We start from the raw sequence: 16,935 nt of genomic DNA, 5'->3' as shown, positions 1-16,935 counted from the left end.
TAGCGCTTTTTATGTTCACTGTTGCTTGCCATTTGGCAGATTAGATAGTTGCCTGACTTAGAGCGATCACATGCAGATCGATTGAATATAAATGTTGTAAGCCTATTTTTACGAATTGAATTATAAAATGATTTGATAAAATTAAGTATAATTGGTCATTGTAGTATAATTACATAGTATAAATATAATTATCTGTCCACTATTTTCATTTTGTTATTACAACCTATAAATAGTAAGCGTCCGTTAAAAATAATATTGTGTATAAACATGAATAGCGTGGACCATAAATCATTATATGCACATGACAACATGGCTAAAAGAAAAAAGAATTAATATAAAATATATAGTGACCATGTTAAAAATGTATTAAACTACAGCAAACTTCAAGTATCCGGCCTAATGTGGTGGAAGGGTAGGCCGGTGTTCTATGAACTCATTTCTTTGCCCACCAATACCAGAAGATAAAATTTTTATAATTCGTACTGTTATAATATGTATTTCCTCACTTCTTATTGAGTATTCTTAAGCCCTCCATTTATCTTAAGCCAAGTAGAATGTGAACACGGCTGTGACCCGATGAAACTTAGAAGCAGTTGCCAGTAACGTGCCGAGTTAAAATAGAAGGCTCTGTAATGGGAGTTTGTATATATTTATATACTACACTGCACGTTTCAAGAATTTATTAGTGAAGAAGTAAGTTAAAGGATATAAATCTTTCACGTTTTAACAGGGACTCTGTAATCTTCACTGTGGCACACTTAAAAAAACTTTAAGCATACCCAAGAACAATTTACGAATATTGTATGCATTGTGCAATTATAATCAAGAATAGCGGCAACAATTGACGTCCGTTACACTGACGAAACAATGAACAACAGGCAGAACGCTGTGGGTTTTCCTGTCACAACTTGTGTTTTCCACACGACATGTAGGAGAGTTGTAGGAGACGTCTGGATCCAATGCCTTGCTAATGTTGCCAATGCAACTCCTTGTCCTCTTCATTTAATTATGATAAAGGAAAACTAAACCAGATAGTCGCGAACCGGATACTCAGGAGTATACTGTATATTGATCAGCTTATTAAAAGCGGCGCCTCATTAAACACCCTGTTTCGGATTGCACAATGCCCCTGACAGGCAACGTACATGACGAAGACGAATAAGACATATTATTTTCTGGTTTATTATGTTTGTAGCGAGCTGAGCAGAAAAATATGTCATAGAACGTGATATTCATTCACATAGACGTGATATTCATTCACATTATAGAATCATTTTCCTTTCCGCTTAGGAAAGGGTGGTGGTAAAGCCACCTTTCCTAAGCTAAAAGATGGTCGGTGGCCTGGTGGTAAAATTTTGGCTCCGAAACCTGAGGGTTTCAGGTTCGAAACCCGATTCAACCTAAGAACCGTCGTGCAAGCGGGCCTGGGGAATGCTAATTCCATCGGAGGTAAACGTCCTCCTGGTTAAGGTGGCGTGGAATCCTGGAGAAGGTGGGAGGCACCAGCTCAAGTGCCGTCCTCTTCATCTGACAGCGGTTCGAAATTACGAGGTCGGTCCCAAAATAGCCACAGTGTTACCTTAAAACGGGGCGTTAATATAAGTAAACTAAACTTTTTCATTTAAATCGAAGAAAATGTTAACTTCTACAAAATTCTCTGACCCTAAACAGTTCTGCAGCAATTAGATCGATCAATGCATCTTAATAACCGAATAAAAATAAGCAATTATTAATAAAAATAATTGGAATTGATAAAGGAAAATATGTGTTAAAACGCAATGACTGATGAATCGAAATGTATATTTTTTTCAGAGGGCACCAAGAATTCCCGGAAGCTTGTTCCTCCTCTGACAAGATCAATGAAATAGTACATATTTGTTTTTATTGCATCGAAACTTTCGCACAAACCACTGCTCCAATTTCTTATCTACTTCCTTTTAAGTGCTTCAAGTATTAATACATCAAAGTCTTCCTAAGTAAGCTTAGCAAAATGTCATTAAACATTTTCGAAACGATTTGATGAACATTTTAAAAGACTTATCCGTATTTAAAGATTTTTGCGTAATTATCTCTACCAAAATTAAAAGGGTCTGAAAATGTACCTGTAAGTTCTCTGTTTTGCAGACTTCTATAAAATTTTGAGCAAACTCGGCTGTGCGAATACAATTTAACACAGCAACTACAAAACGAAGAGAGCGAGATGGATACATTTCGGCACACATATTTAACATCTATAATGTAGACACCTATCACATTTTAAGCCAAATTGAACATTGGTAAGAAATTTTGTGACTGCAAGTGTTATTTTGTGGCCATTTTTTATTTCAATCAGCTTGGAAAAAATGTGTCTAAAACATGAAGTCGATTTTCGGACACGTTTCACCGCATGCCAGGGATTAATCGTCAAAACACTCGCCAAGGATGACGCGATAGATTCAGTAAATCACGCCAAAGGTTAATATTTCCTAACTATTGAACGCCTAATGGGCATTCTTTAGAATAACATCTTTACTAGAGAGTATGCGAGAATGTTACTAGTTAATATACTAGTTAAATATACTAAGCTTAGAACAATTTTTTCAAAAATAAAATAATGAGTACTTTGGTATTACATAAAGATAATGCGATTAGAATGCTGCATTAAAAAAAAAAAAAAAAGCAGAATTCAAGTTTAATTTGGATTTCTATTAAATGTATACTTTTTATTTTTCTTCTGAAGTTCAGTGTGTTTATATCATTGTTGAGAATTTTTATATTTATGTTCAATACTTACTTTTTTATTTTAAGTACTGTGCAGCAGTTGTAGAATGTATTGTATAAATTTTAATTTTTTGGCTGTAAGAACTTTTCCAATAAACCATTTAGTTAGACAAAACTGTATTCCCAGGGAAAAACTCTTAAGAGCTGGTCTATTGTTTTTTTACGAAAACCTAATTGCGTCCGGAATGCGTTGCGGTTCTTTTTTTTTTTTTTTTTCTTAGTAAGTAAAAGACAAAATACTAAATACAGGATTTTGAAAATGTACAAAACACAGGACCGGTGTTTAGACGATTGCTTTTAATAGAACACCAGGCCAAAATGATACAAAAAAAAAACTTACTTGAATTTATTTAAATGAAATCAAATATCAATTTATTTTTTATCGTTAAAGATTTTTTTTCATGTTTTTAAATTTACTTGCTGACCTGTGTTACTCAATTCTACTAATTATTTTAGAGCTCAGAAAAAGTCAACTTCAAGCGAGATGAACAAAACTTACATGTGATGAGTAGGTCCGTATCAAATTTTGAACCAAATTCGTGAAGAATTTGATCGTCTGTATTTTCGCATGCATGTAAACGCTATAACTCAAAAATACGATAACTTTGATAAATTAAGTTTGATATATGATCCTGTTACAAAGATTGTAATCATGTGTTCAAATGCTGGTTCGAATCGATCGAAAAAAAGACGCCTAAAATACATATTCGGCTTGTTTTACAAAGCACAAGATTCTCATGTGGGGAGGTATGGAAATAAAATTCAATGTACACGTTGCGGTTACACCTTGCCCAAGGTCCACAATTTTCATGCAAAGGGCTGGAGGACAACAATTTTATTACATAAAGTCGCGGGAAGACACCGGTTGAATTCAATTGAATTTAGATGTATTAATAGTTCGGCATATAAGCATTCTTATTTTTCAGTTCAAAAATTATTTCCTTTTGATAGAAATGGTAAAAGAAAAGTTTTCGGGCTTTGAACATCTAGCATTCGCTTGTTGATCTAAATGTATGAGGTCAGCAAGATTATTCTATATTAATTATCTAGAATTATTAGAATATTAAAAGATAATTTATTCAAACTATCTTGATATTATAATTATTCTATAACTAGTTTGATGATACGTTTATATTTGCATTTTATTTAGATGTATTCAGTATTCAGAAGTCATAAAACTTTTAGGAGAATATCATTAAGTATGTTTCCAAAGGGTAGGAAAAATTTTTTCATTTTTTTTTCCTCATCCAGTATAGCTAAAAATAGATTGGTAACTTAAAATGCAAGAGGAAAAAAGAGAACTGAAAATGACAGAAATTGGATTTCCAATAAGAAATTTTGTTCTCGGTATTGCTTAGAAAGCTACCTGGGAAATTTCGAATGAATTAAGAAATTTAAAAATTATTCCCTTGAGAAAACTCAAAGTGAGGATATTTATTATATGAATTTTTTTATGTAAGCATTGCGTTTTAGTCGCTTTGTGATTGGTAGAAAGCAAGCCACTTGATCCGCGACATTTGAAGTATGTTTTGCCAGTATTGTTTGAAATATTTAATGAAAATTTTTGTTACATCTATGGAAAAATAATAATCAGAACATTGTTGACTGTCTTTGGTGTAATCGCTAAATATTCATCACCAAGAGAAAAAAAAAAAAAAAGATTCATTTAGATTTAATCCACCATTTTATTCACACAGCTCAAGCTCATTTTACAGAGCTCAAGTGGACTGATATAGAAGAAAGTCTATACTTTCGCCTCGTGCTCAATTGCTTGCACCCTCTCGGAGGTAGGCACGTGCATGGTGAGATCAGTTTTACTACTCATCGTAGTTTTATATTGCACTTGATGGTGAAATGGTGACAAAAAAGGAAAAATTAAGCTTCAAAGTAACAGCAAACGAGTTTAAAACAATATTATTTGTTAATTCTACTTTTAGACACACCGTTTGCAGCTACACTAATGAATGGCTTTCTCGTTTTTTTTTTTCTAATCTTTTTTGAGTAACGAAAATTTTTCGCCTTTCGACTAAAAATCACCTGAATACCTAAGAAATATACGTTTAAAACCTTTCACTGTTTTTTTTTTAAAGTTAGTTTAGTTTAGTTACATTAACATCCCATTTTAAAGCAACACTCGGGCTATTTTGGGACGGACTTTGTAATTTTGAACCTCTGTCAGATGGCGAGGATGACGCCCGAGCTGGTAGCCCCCTCTCCACGCTTCTACGCCACATCAGCGAGAGGGCGTTTGTTCCCGATGGATTTAACGTGCACCAGGCCCGTTTACGCGATGATTCTTCGACGGAATCTGGTCTCGAATTTAAATCCTCCAGTTCCGATGCCGAGACCTTGTCACCACGGCCCTTTTAAGAAAAGTAATGAAACGTCTAGCGACATCAGATGAAGAAACAATGCGAAGAAAGAAAGCGGTTTTAAGAAATTTTTTTATTTAATTCGCTTAAATTTTTTCGATTTCATGTTTTAATTCTTCATTCTGACGGAAAAATTAAAATTATGATGAGATTTCTTCTAAATTTTAACTGATGATAAAATATTTTTTTTTTAATTTGGAATTGAGCATGTTCATGGCCTTTTTAAAACAGTTTGTTTCCATTTACTTTTGTTGGCTGAAAGGAGAGAATCAACCCCCCAGCAAAACCCAAAAACCCACTAACCTGAGAACAACAACAGGAATGGCGAGCTCCCTAGTATTTAAATAACAAAATAAAGTGAATGTAAGTTTTATTTTCCACATATTCGAATTACAGTTTTAGTTTCTGAACATATTTGAATTATAGACGATATTTTCACATTATTTTAAAAGGAAATTAAAAAAACTAGAGAAAAAAAGGCGATTTACTGATGAATTTGATATAAAAACTTTTCATATAGCTAAATATCACTTAAATAGAATTCTTTCTACAGATAAAAAGAAATGAAAAATAAGCAATTTTTAAAATCGTAGAAAGATAGTATAGAAGCCAAATTTGCTTTTTTAATATTAAAAATATTAAGTGGGTGGAGCAAAATAATTCCTTGCACACTGCTTTAGCTCGTAAAAAGTGCGAAAAATGACTGTGGACAATCTGCCTACTGGGAGCGGTAGGTGTTAGAATAAGCTTCCAGTGGTCTGTTTTTTAATGTAAAATATTTTTCATGTAATTTTTCATTTTTTTAATATAAAATATGTAAAAACATTTTTTTCAAAGCAATAAAAATAGCCTGCACCTGCAAATATCGTCAAATGTGGCATCTCCCATTAGAATAGACCATTTTTAAATCAGTTTATCCATTTTTAACAAAGATGAGACCTGTTGAATGAATAAAATATAAGTGTGATAATTCCGCAGCATGTAATTTGATGTGCGGTATTAATCCGTATATATATATATATATATATATATATATATATATATATATATATATATATATATATATATATATATATATATATATATATATATATATATATATAAATGCTTAACCTAATGGGTATTTTGTAAATTTTATAGCTGTCTCAAAATTACGTGCGACATATTTAAAAGGAATTTCTATAATGAATCTATATTATTAAAATAAAATCAAAACTGACAATCATAAATCATGTCACTGATTTATAGAAGAAGAAAAGTGAAAATTACTTAAAAAATTTACAAGCAATTTTTGAAAAGTGCAGATTTAATGAAAAACGAACGCACAGCTAGAAGAAACCGATTAACAACAATGCAAAAGCATGTGAAAGCATTGGGGTGAATTAGAACAAAATAATTTTGAGCCTTGAAATTTCGGGAAATTATAAATAATGGCACAGAATTTATGCGTTCACTGTTGCCGGAACCTAAGGTGTGGAAACTGGTAATAAATTTTATTGCTCGATTTGCTCAGATATGAACTCGTACAGATTGTTGTGGTGAGAAAGCTATGTGAAAATTTAACTTTGTTATTTTAAATTCATTATCTTCGTTATTTTAACAAATTTTCTTTATTTTAGTAAAATATACTTAGAAACAGGGTTTTTACTCTTAATTCACAAAATTTCATCTCAAAACCACATGCGCGGAATTCCCTCTCTCAGAGCATATCCGTCATAAAGGGACTACTACACTACTTTTTCAGATTTTTTTTTTTTTTTTTTTTTTGGATAAAGTAAACAAGTTAAGCAAAAAAGATTTGGTCTTTTTTGTACCACGTGTCACTTCCTGCTTCAATGTATAGTGTCACCCCCTATATCCTGTTAGAAAATACGTCACTTTACCAGTCCTACTCATACAGAGTAAACGTACTTTTACTTTCCTTGTAATTGTTGATCCTTTATTATGAGTGTTAATAGTAATAAATATATTTTTTTATAATTAATATGGTATAAGTCCATTATTCTCCAATTGTTCACTATCGACGAATTTATTACTTGCTGGCACACCGCCAGAATTAGGCCTATCGCCATAATATAAAATTGGTCAGTTGAGTCGGAGAGATAGCTTTATAAAATGTCGCTCACGGCTTTAAATCGCCAAAGAGGCATATTTAAAACTAAAATTAATAAGATTGAAACCTTTCTTAAGGAATTCCAGCCTTCAGATGACTCCAAAAAGGATACTATACTGCTTAACACTAAGCTAACATCAGTTAATCATATTATGCGAGGACTCAATCAAATAAAGTGTGAATTATGTGCTCTACCTGATGACGTGGATTTAAAAGATGCTTTAGAAGTAATCTTGAATTGGAAATTTTACTGAAGAAAGCCTTCTTGTATTTCTTTCCAAATATGAAAGCGAAACTGTTTGCACTATTCCAAAAGCAAATATTAAAATACCTGACTTACCTTTGCCTACATTTAGTGGAAAATAGCAAGAATTTGAGCTCTTTAAATCTCAGTTTATGAATGATATTGGAAACAACCCATCATTGGACGAGACTCATAAACTCATCTATGTGAAAAAACGAAGCAGCGTTAATTCAAAGTGATCAAGACACTTATGATTCTCTTTTGAATACCTTAGAAAATAGATATCAAAATAAACGAGCGTTAGTCGATATACACATATCCGAAATACTTTCGATTAATAAATTTCATAATGAAAATCCTACTCAAATTAGATCACTAATCGATACTGTTAGAAATCACATACGATCTTTAGAAAATCTAAAATTTGAATCTAATCCTTTATCTGATGCTATAATATTGAATGTGTTAAATAATAAAATTGTAAGGAATCTCAAAGATTATTCCAATTAAATCTGACAACGACTGAAGTTCCCAGTTTAGAAAGCCTACTTTTATTTTTAGAATTAAGATGCATGCAGCTAGAATCAGTTATTAAACCAGATTTCTCGACAAAAAATAACCCAACAAAATGTAAAATAACTTCCGTTTTCAATGGAAATAATAATTCGTTTGAGTTAAATCTCTTTTATCCAAAAACAAACAAAATAAAAAATGCGTCATGAATGAATGTAATTTTTATCATCCCTTATATAACTGTGATAAATTAAACCATATGTGTGATCGCTGTCTGACAACAAATCATTCTAATATTGCCCCAGTTCTTTTTTCTGTTATAAACTGCAAAAACAAAAATATTAATACAATGCATAATATTTTACTATATGAAGATAAATGTATTACTAATCAAAAAATAAATTCTCCTGCAGCGAGCGAAGCATCTGAGTCATCCGTGACCTTGGCTTCCAAAAGCGATTCTAAGCAAAGGATTGCTTAATACTGCTATGATTTTTATTCATAGTCCAAAGGGGAAAATAAAGCTTCGTTGCGTTTTTGATTCGGCTTCAGAAAATTTAACGTTGAAGGCAGCAGATATGTTAGGATTAAAAAAATAAAAACCAACTCCACCGTAGAAGGTCTAAATAATTCTCTTTCAAGAATTAATTATTTTGCAAAGGCAGCTATTTCGAACTTGGATGATACATTTCACTTGAATGAGGTTGACTTTTTCCTCACTCAAGAGATAATAAAAATGCTTTCTTCAAAAAAGATAAATATTTCGGAACTTACAATTCCTCCAGGTTGTATTCTTGCAGATAAAGATTTTCATCAACTTGCTTGTTAGGAAGTGAACTCTTTTTTGATATTTTTGGTCCAAACCAATTAAAATTGCCTAACTTTAGATTAGTAGAATCCAAATTTGGATTTATTGTCGCAGGATCGTATAATGATGAATCTTGCTATCCAAATCATCGTTTCCTTTCAAAGGGTTCTAGTAAATTAAATGATGCCCTACAATCTTTAATGATTATGAAATTTAATGATGAACTTTCATACTGTGAAGATCATTTTGAAAGAACGTACGTTAGGAAACCTTGTGGTAGATATTCTGTTTCACTATCATTCAAACAAAATATTGAAGAAAATGTAAATTTAGGGGATTCTAGAACCATTGCGTCTAAACGCTTTAATGAACTCTGATGACTTCTAGACCGTGATAACAAATTAAAAGTTCTTTACACAGAATTTATTGAAGAATATCTTTCGTCAGATCACATGGAAGAAGTTTTGGAATTTGATGAAATAAAATGTGATGATGGATTCTTTCTTCCAACCATGGTGTACTTAGATCTGGCAATGACTTAAGAGTAGTTTTCAATGGCTCACAAAAAACTAATCTAAATATCTCACTCGATGATGTTCTGTGTAAAGGAGGTACAATTGAAGAAGACTTATTTTCTATAATGCTTCGTGCGCGTAAACATCATTATTTCAGCTGTGACATATGCCACATGTTTAGACAAATTGAAATAAATCCCCAACAGAGATATTTTCAGAAAATATATTTATTATTATTAACACTCATAATAAAGGATCAACAATTACAAGGAAATTAAGAGCACGTCTACTTTGTATGAGTAGGACTGGTAAAGTGGCGTATTTTCTAACAGGATATAGGGGGCGACGCTATACATTGAAACTGGAAGTGGCACGTGGTACAAACATCCCGGCCCCCGTTGAAATACTAATTTCAACAGATAAATGAATACAAATTTGAGAGCATAAATACAATAATACATGTTAAATCAAATGAAATATAAGCAAAAAAATTAACAAGTAAATGCAAATACACTAATATATATATATAATACAAGAATGATAATAATTAGCACATTTTTTTATACAGTAAGTAAAATACAAACATCTCTGATATTTCTTTTAATTATTTTTCTATCAGGAAGTTTAATATTCACAACTCTAATTTTATTATCTTTCCCCGGACAAACGTCTGTAATTTTATCTGCGATCCATTTGGTACCTGGAAGGGATTGGTTTTTAACTAAAACAAGAGTGCCTATTTCAACATTATTTTTGTTAAATTTCCATTTGCTCCTTTCTTCTAAATTATTTAGGTAATGAATGCTTGTAAAGTAAGATCAGACACAAATTCCAAATGGATCGCTTTTGTAACCAAGCATACAAATAAGCAGACATAAATTTTATTTAGTACTCCTTTACGCTACTTTTTATATTTTACCAAGTATGAACCACAGAAATCTACTCCACAGTTGTTAAAAGGAAAAGTGGGAGTTACCCTTTCTTTAGGTAAATTACCCATTAATTGATTTGACACCACAGGTTTATTTTTAAAACAAATTATACAATTGTGAACAATTTGGCGTGTCAGATTTCTACCATTAAGTGGCCAATATTTACGACGAACATGGTATAGAAAATTATTAGATGCGGCGGGTGCTATGCACCGGGGCCTCCGCGACTGAGGGGGCCCCTTTGGGATTAAGAATTAAAATAGTGTTCTGAACAATAATAGCGTTTACACGTACTGAAAGTATACAAGTTTGTTTCCACATGGCTGGCTGAACGTCAACTGACGCCGTTAATAGGCAATGATCGCAGTGATATCTATAAAAAGGAGGGGGTTCATTTATGAATAAGGAAATCCCCTTCAGACATATTAAGACAGAGCGGGGGGCATTCTGGGAGGAAGCGGCGGCTAGAAGTCGAGGCTGAATTCAAATGGACTTGTAAATCATCAGCTATTTACTTTTTTCTACATTTAATGTCATATTTTTTATGCGTGTATCTGTATATATTTGTTTATACTAAATTGTTATGTTTGTTTATATTAAGTTGTTCAAACAAAAAGCAAAACGAAGATAAATTAAACGATCAACTCTTAGAAATGCACATTGCATTACTGCTTCACCAGCAGCGACCGGAATGAGAATGAAGGAAGACGTTTAAATCGAGCAGTCGACGGATTTGGAAATATACGAAGTTTACTGCATACATTATATAGTGCAAGTGTGCAAAATATTGTTAATATAAGGTAAGTAGATTTACAGTCACTTACCTCACCTACTAGGTAATAGCGTATAGTATAGCATTTAGTAATTTGATAATTCATTCTATAAACTGTTTAATACTGTTAGATATAACCATGCCCATGCCAAGAAAATATCCCTCTGGGTGCCAAAAAAGAAAATTATCAGAAAAGAAAAAAGAAAAGATAAACTTCAAGAAGTCACAAGTAGATCTTTCTTCTTGGCTATGAAGTAATTCTAGCAAAGAAATTGCATAGACTTTAGAAATTACAATTTAAACTTCAACTGGGGAAGAAAATTTCGCGCAAAGTACAGAATCTTGCAAAAAAAAAAAAAAAAATGTTGAAACGGTGAAATTTGCTAAAGAATCGTGTGTTTATACAAATATGGCCGAATCAGAAAATAATGACGAAAGTGGCAATAACAAATATGATCATGAGAGTATAAATGATCCTGGTTTATGGTCAAGTATTATAATTGAAAAATTTAGAATGTTATGTGTTAAAATCGGACCTGTACAATACAAAGGCGTTTTTGCTAAAAATGCTGATCATTTTCCACTACGTACTACTTTAAAAAAAATGCCATAATGGTGAAACCCAACTTTGCAACTGGTTAATTTATTCAAAAACTCAAGACTCCGTATTTTGTTTTTGTTGCATACTGTTTTCCAAAAAAAGAGGAAATAACCAAACTACACGATTTATAAATGGCTATAATAACTGAAGAAAACTGTCAACTGTAATCCAAGATTACGCGCTTTCTAGTTTTCATTTTAATTCGTTTATTTCTTGGAAGGAATTAATAAAACGACTAAATTTATGTTCGACTATTGATAAAACAAATCAAGTTAATATAAGTAAGTATACGGCACGACTCAAATTACTATTTCAAAGAACTGTAGATGCGATTCTATTTTTAGCGTGTAATAATCTTCCACTTCGAGGAAACCACAAAATAACAAGTACGCCTAATAATAGAATTTTTTTTTATGTTTAATGGAATCATTAAGTAAATACGACCCTGTGCTAATGGATCATATGAACAAAATAATAAATTCTAAAAATAGAATTGTGCATCATTCAGCACATAGGTCACAAGAACAAATTATTTCTACGTTAGGAAATGAAGTCCGTAATAAAATTAAACACGGTATAAAAGCAGCCATGTACTATAGTATTCAAATGGATTGTACTCCTGATATTTCCCATAAGGAACAAGCTTCAATCATTATTAGGTTGAAGAGAAAAGATTAACTATAAACGAGTCATTTATAAGGTTTATTGAAGTAACTGGAGAAGGATTAGTAAAAACTCTATTGGAAAGTTGAAGTGAGCTTGGTTTAGATATTATGAATTGTAGAGAGCAATCATACGACAACGGTAGCAACATGAAAGGAAAATATAAAGGTGTATAATCTAGAATACTTTCTCTAAGCCCGCATGCAATTTATGTGCCTTGCACACACACACCTTTAATCTATTAATTTGTGATGCCGCTTCCAGCAGTATGTATTGTAAAAAAAAATTTTGGGATATTGCAACGCTTATGTTGCTTATTTTCTGTATCTACAAAAAGATGGGAAATTCTACAAAAGCATTTAAACATTATTCTTAAACCATTATGTGACACTCGTTGGGAAGCCAAACCAGATTCGGTTAAAGCAGTGTATACACAGTTTGAACAAACTTGTAATGCTCTAGAAGAATTTATTGATGTGAGTAACGATAATACAGTCTGAAGCTAAAGTTTATTCGATGCAATACAAGAAATACCATTTATTTTATATTTAATAGCATGGTTTGCAATATTATCTAAAATTAACACTATCAATAAACTATTTCAAACAAAAACAATTGTTCATGACTCGGCTTTCAATTTAGTCAATAAAATTTAAACTGAAATCCAAAATTTAAGAACAAAATTTAACATATTTTTAGACGAAGCAAAAGTGCTAGCATATAATTTGCACATTTCAAAACATTTTCCTACAAAATGAATTCGAAAAAGGGAAAGATTACGTTCCGAATTAGCAGAAGACGAAATTATAAAAAACCCGGTTGAGGAATTTAGATATTATTTTTTAAGACTATAATTGATAATGTTGTTGTGCAAATAGAAGATAGATTTTAAAGCAAACCAAATATTACTTCTGATTTAAAATTAATCACTGGCATAAAAACTTTAGAAAAACATAAATCAGAGAAATGTTTCAAAAACTTTGTAAAGTTTTATAACAAAGATGTAGATGAGAATCTAATCCAGGAAATTTTGTTTATTACGGGATTTGATTTTGAATGAAAGAGATGTAAATAACGCACAACACATACTACAAAACATATTAAATAATAATTATAATGAGTTATTTCTACATGTATTAACTGTGTAAAAACTTTTCTTTACGTTGTCAGTTACTATAGCAAGTGTTGAGCACCTCTTTCAGCAAATTTAAATTAATGAAGAATTATCTTCAGTCAAGCATGTGTTCATAATGCTTACATGTACTTGCTATATCGAACAAGAAAAAAAAAAAAAAAAAAAAAAAAAAAAAATGTAATTTTTCTGAAGTAATGGATGAACAAGCAAAAACAAAATCACGCATTAAATAAACATGCATTAATAATATATATTAAGGTTTGTATTTTTCTTTTTTTGCTCACAAAAAAAAAATTAGGGCCCCCAGTGGCTTTTTGCATTCGGGCCCCTTCATAGAGAAGTCCGGCTCTGTTTCCCTGACATTTATCGGATGTTTTTACCATCTTGAAAACGATGTCGCTTTATTTTATTCTTTTAACTAAAATCAATGTAAAATAAAATTTAATTCTCAGAAGGGAAAAAACAAATAAACATTATTTTCATTTATTGAATTTCAGATAAGCTTCAATTATGTAAAACCCTTCCCCAACCTTTTGTTTTGCAAATATATTAACCATCACTAGAAGATACATGCCCATCTAGACCAACTTTTAGCCAACCAGTCATATCTCGGACCTTCGCCAAATTTACTCACACACACACAAAAATATTCTCAAATATATACACACTGGCGGAGTGCTTAAGAATGAAATGATTTGTTTCCTTTCAGTGGGGTTTCCCCTTCCACTTGCAAACACACCAATCAGAACTGAACACTAATTTTACTAACAGGGGAAAAAAAAAAAAAAAAAAAAATTACAATACAAAATGAAATCTGTGCATCTAAATAGGAAACATTCTTCAAAACTATTGACTTTTAGCTCACTAACTATAATTAAAAAAAATCGCAAGCAGGCTGGCTCAATGCTTAGCTCGTAAAATAGAGAACAAAAATTGGTCCTTATTAATTTTTTTTCTTTATTGCCTAAATAGAAAAATGTTTTAGTGGTATAAATATATTTATACATATCTGCAGTACATTAGACGTTGTGGTTAATCTTTCTCTTTCATTGACTGTTTTAGACAAATGTTTGATTTTCATATGTTGCCAACGATATTTCAATCTACTCATGATAAAATACTAGCGAATTATCATGTTGGATAAAAATTACCAATTTATATATACATAAAAAAATTCTAATTTTATAATAATATTCATTGATTTTTCCCGCCCTCCCGAAATTCTCTGACGATTCCCGGTTGGCTGGCCTCCCTGATGATTGAATGCATGAAGGACGAATGTGACGCAACAAGTTTGAATATCCATAAAAGTGCGGCTTTAAAATGTGTCCTTGAATTAAAAAAGTTCGAAATAGGCTTATTTTCGGACATTAAATTCGACGTTTTTGGATTTTACGTGTCATCTTCTGTATTCCTTCTAAATCAGTTCAACATTTTGAACTGGTATGTAGTCTTGTATATTTTCCTTTTTTGGCATGACTAATAAGTGCCTGTTTTCTCGTATTATTTAAGCTTAATATCTAATTACAAAGCGAGAAGTACGCAACAAATGGATTTTGCAGAACTTCTCAAACCATTCAGCAAAATCAGAATTAGATTTTTTTTATCTTTCCACTTCGTATTAAATGCGGACTTTGAGCCCCTTATTATTTTAAATAAATTCTCCAATCTATTTTGAATAAGCTCACAGTGTTTCAAATAATAAACAAAGTATTCAATAAACATATGATAGACTTCACACCACTGCGCTGCTTCAGTAGATGGAAGTCTCGCGCATCTCATTAGCTGCAATTCGGAAATCTCATGGAAAAAGAACAACTGCTTCGCATACAGAATAAAAAGGGAGAGAGTAGAAAAGGGGCGAGTCCCCGCATTAAACAATCGCTAATGGTATTTTGTTTTTCGGAAGCTGCGATTACGATCTTTTATTCTTGCAATCGTTAGAGATCGGAGTTTTCAAATTCCTCTGTTCTTTTTCTTTCGATTTTTAAATTCTCTGTGTTTTCCAGGTTCTCAAGGTGGCATGACAAGCCTGTTTGACTAAGAAATATATAAACTTCATGAGAATAGTATATTTTTATACTTTCTGATGAAAGTACAATACAGAACCTATTTCTTTTTTCCCCACTAACTTGTTCTCTGCCAAAACAATTTCTTGCCGATGCTGAATTTATTGGATTTTTTCATAACAAACTCCAACAGTTTTTTTTTTTTAAATAAGCTACTTACAATCATGCTTGAAAGGCATATAGCTTTATCAGATATTTCTTTTGTGAAATGTAAGACTTGCAATAATTTGCTTCCTTTTATAGCTAGCTACACTCTTTTATCAATTGTGTACCTCTTTTTGTGTACAGTCGACCATATCACCACCACTGAACGAAGCAGTATTGAGATTTCTCGTGGCTGACTATTAGAAAAATTACAATGGCATTAAAAATTTATTAAAAAAATAATTTCAATTGTGAAATTTTCTTTCAAAACATATATATATAATCATAGTTTTACTAACTTATGAATACCAAATGCATAAAAAGCCGAAAGTGGATAATCACTGATACATTTGGAAAAAAAAAAAAAAAAAAAAAAAGATTAATATACTCTGCAACACATGCAAAACCAAGTGAAAGTGTCTGTTCAATATTTCATTGTATAGCTCCTATCCTAGGAAAAATATTATCATCCCTCCTGGCATAAAAAGTTGGAACCTCCAGCAAAGCTATGAAAGCCAGGAGTACACAGATTTTTATCTTCAGAGGCCCAGTATAGTGAAGGGGGGGGGGGGACCCTTTGAGTATGCTTCGAAATTTTTGGTTGGCTAATTGAGAATGGCTAAATTAGAAACAGGGCTACAACATTAGAAAAAAGATTGCTTAGAAAAATTCATTCATCTAAGTTATTGTGTTTTTCTGTTTCAATATTTACGTGCATGTGAACATAACGACTGACAGATGGTAAATTCTGATACAGATGTATACTTTAAATGCTAAAATTGTCTGCCGAATTCTACTAATGTTGCACTTTGAAGTTATCATGTTCACTTGTACTTGGATAAGCAGACAGACACACATAAAATAATAATAAATAACAAACTTTCATGGAAATGGATTTTGTTTAAAATTTGATAGAAATCTGGAATTTAGTGTTAAGAAATTCCAACTCAAAGTCTTTGTGCTATCTTGTTCACAGACAGACATAATTGCAAAAATGTTTTACTCAGAGATTTAAATCAAGAAGATTGGGCAAATTCTCGAGTTACAAATTTTTGGCGATTACATTTCATTCCCTTTGAATAGTTTGTATACATAAAAGTAAAGAAATTTTATTGGTTTGAATTTATTTTTGGTATCTTTTGGCAAAAGTAACAAATAATAATAATAATAGTAAAAAGGTGTTATTTCTCTCCATCAGATGGAAAATATAAGCACCTGGATAAAAAATCAGTTTTTTAATGACTATGCTCTCTGATAAATAATATACATTAGATAAAAAGAGGTTCAATATCCA

This window comes from Argiope bruennichi, chromosome 4, assembly GCF_947563725.1.
Source record: "Argiope bruennichi chromosome 4, qqArgBrue1.1, whole genome shotgun sequence".
NCBI lineage: Eukaryota > Metazoa > Arthropoda > Arachnida > Araneae > Araneidae > Argiope > Argiope bruennichi.
The sequence above is the reverse complement of the archived record's forward strand: the minus strand, read 5'-3'. Positions refer to the sequence as shown.